Here is a 3,374-nt window from a genome sequence, read left to right as displayed (position 1 = left end):
GGTTTGGGAACCACGACATCCATTAAATGACGCCATAAGCCCCGCCAGAACACATTTATAGTTTAGTGTGTGTGTGTGTGTGTGTGTGTGTGTGTGTGTGTGTGTGTGTGTGTGTGTGTGTGTGTGTGTGTGTGTGTGTGTGTGCGTGCGTGCGCGTGCGTGCGCGCGTGCGTGCGTGCGCGCGTGCATCCGTGCACACGGGGAAAGCGTGCAGCTAGTTAGGGGAACGCCCACCAAAACCACAACAAACAAACAAAACAAGTCGGGTCTTTTTCCGCTGAAGTCATGGCTTTGTTAGGACTGAGGAGGATGCGTCATTGCTTCTTGGTAACGTAAACGTTTCTTTGTTAATATATAGGCCTACTAAATTGAAGCTGCACTTGTTGCTGCTCTTTGTTGTGCCTCGACGAGACATATGAGACTATGTGTTGCAAAGTTGCATTGCATGTCTTGGCCACATTATACGAATATGCCTAAATAAACGCATACAACCGACATGTGCGCTCCGGTTTATTACAAATACATGGAGAGCACTGCGGGGCATATTTAAATTGCTCAAGGTTCAAGAATAACATTTTGCGTCTTTCAACCAAAGGTCTGATTTAGAGGGGTGTGTGTGTGTGTGTGTGTGTGTGTGTGTGTGTGTGTGTGTGAAGTTAGGTTGAACCAGGGTTGAACTAGTGGGTCTGGGACCCCCAGGGGTCCTTGAGGGAGTTCCAGGGGGTCCCCAGCTAAATGATATAGGAACAGAATGGACCCTTATGGCTCTGTAACTCAGATGGACATTTGTATACACTCTCAGAGTTAAATTAACATCGATTTTACAATATAAATTGGGGGTCCCAGAGATAGAAATTCCATTAAATGGGGGTCCGTAGCCTAATGCGTGTCAAACTGGGGGTCCTTGAAATGAAAATGGTTGAAAATCACTGCTAGAGCCATACAATCTTCTCTTATGGGGGGTCCTGGTTGGCATATCTTTTCAAATGGGGGTCCGCAGGCTAATAGGTTTCAGTGATATGAAAAAGTTTGAGAACCACTGAATTAGCCTGTATGAATCGTTGCCAATAACATTGAAATTTGGATGCCGAGAGCTGGTTGTTCAGTAGTCATGAGTCAATTTACAATTACAATTGACAATTTAGGCATTTAGCAGAAGCTCTTAATCCAGAGCGATTTACAATAAGCAAAAACAAAAAGCAACGTAACAGTGGAATATCTATATAATGAAACTATACATATAAACTATACATAGTATACTATACATATATACTATAGTGTGTATATGTGCTATGACTACATACAAATGCAAGTCTGTATAAGTCTGTATAAAATGATAAAGTTCTATCTAAGGGGCTAGGGTAAGTGCTACGGGCCATGATGGAGTCTGAAGAGGTGAGTCCATTTCCAAAGGTTAATCCACTGTGACTGCTTGTTTTGGCAGTGGCACATGATGGCTCTACACACAGTATGGTGACTTTATCCCTTTTATAATCCATCATTTCTGTCCCGGATAACCTGCTGAAATACTACATGACCCATTCAATAAAATATAAATTCCTCTTTGATTTGTCAGTGTGAGATGTCATTATCATACATGTATGTATCATATAGTTGCTGTCAGGCAGAATTATCTCCATATTTGACGTAATTTATTTTTTATTTTTCGTAAATTAACACAAAAGTAGCAGCTCAAAATGTGTCGCGACCCCGAGCTTGTATCTCTACTGATGTCACATGATGTTACGTGATGTCACAAGGCATGCCCATATATGGGGTGGGGTGACGGACAGACTGACTGACGGGAAATGCACGTTTTCATAGTAAATGCGACCTGGGGTCAGGGTTAAAAAACTGCAACAGCTTCATTCTATTCCTTTGCTCAGATTGCACAAAAAGTAGTGCTGTGACAAATGCCAATCCAACTGTTCTGATTGCATAAAATAAGTACACTTCTTTACTACATAATATGGTATATCTAACTATAAATGCACCAAGTCTCTGTCTGTGTGTGTACTGTTGTAATCCATGTCACTCGAGAACCGTTCGCCCCACCGACTGTCTCTGTCTGTCTGTGTGTGTGTGTGTGTTCTGGTCCATCTAGGTCCATCTACCACCTGTATCAGACTGGGGTGATGTTTCACATCGACCAGAAGACCAAGGAGTGTTCTAAGCTGGCCCTGACAGAGGCCCCTTTGACAACTCCACCTTCGAGGACCAGTACTTCATTGTCGGACCCGGGGCCATGATCCAGGTGCAGGAGTGGTGTGACAGGAAACCAGCTCGTAAACGTAAGTCTGTCTGCTGACAGATTATCATGATGCTAAGATCTTAGTATCCTACTTTCTGGCCTTGACAGCCAGATATCTGCTTGCATTAAACAACGTTAAATTACATTCAACCCACTTTGCCCCTCGATTTGTCACTCACTTTTATGCACATACCCTTATACCCCATGTATTCTGTGCATTCATACTCTAAAAACCTCACAATGTTAGTGGCTCTAAAAATGCAGAAATGTATGTGTGATGTGATGACATCAAAAGCCAAATCCCCAAACTCAGATTTCTGCTTTCTGTGCTATTTCCTTTGTGTCCCAAAGCTTAATTTGTTTCTGGAGGAGCCGGGAGCGAGGAGAGAGGAGGCTCCCCAAGACGCTTGGAGCGAGATATCTGAGGAGGAGATATGGCCGGGAGCGAGGAGAGAGGAGGCTCCCCAAGATGCTTGGAGCCAGATATCTGAGGAGGAGATATGGCGTGTAAACAACATTTATTTGTTTCCTCTGTTTGCCTTAGTTCCTCCAATGCATCCGTTTGGTGTCAGCCTGTCAGGCACTTACAGTAGATCTTACTGATCTGGGAATTCACATCTATTGCTGCAAAAAACTGAACGATATTAGCATTATCTGTGACATCAATAGTTGGTTACATCAATGCAACCAACTAGTTCCATCACAGCTGTTGTGAACTTGTTCATGTGCTATGTTTTGCTATTGTTGAAACATTTTGCTTATAATGCCTATAGAGCACTGGAGTCTGACGTCTATATCGGTAGAGGGCGCAAATCCACGGGTTCATGTACTTTTTTATTTGCATTGTAATCCCCATAGATTTTAGATCGCCTCATATAAGAACTGTGTTTGAAAAATAAACTTGTCATCCCAGCCGTTTCACTCATGGATATGAAGAATCAACTGACAAGAAAAACGCTATAATTGTTACTGCTGCTAATTTAGTTAAGTTTTCGCTAGAAACAGACTGCATCATATATGACTGACTGACTGTCATAAACGATACAGAGACGCATCCCTGACAATAACGCAGAGACAGCTTGTTTTGCAGCTATTTTTTTTACCACAATGCTTATATGAAACG

At 42.6% G+C, this 3,374-nt stretch overlaps 1 long non-coding RNA gene across 1 annotated transcript; it reads left to right on the top strand.

The window, feature by feature from the left end:
- The first annotated feature begins 251 nt into the window (after positions 1-251).
- Positions 252-3,158, top strand: LOC306937513. The gene is made up of 3 exons (XR_013791616.1): positions 252-327; positions 2,105-2,291; positions 2,603-3,158. It is a non-coding gene; the product is annotated as an uncharacterized lncRNA (long non-coding RNA).
- Positions 3,159-3,374: the final 216 nt, after the last annotated feature.

The sequence above is a fragment of the Electrona antarctica genome, assembly GCF_951216825.1.
Source record: "Electrona antarctica genome assembly, chromosome: 14".
Lineage (NCBI taxonomy): Eukaryota > Metazoa > Chordata > Actinopteri > Myctophiformes > Myctophidae > Electrona > Electrona antarctica.
Note: the sequence above shows the minus strand (reverse complement) of the source record. Positions and strands in the feature narration are given on the sequence as shown.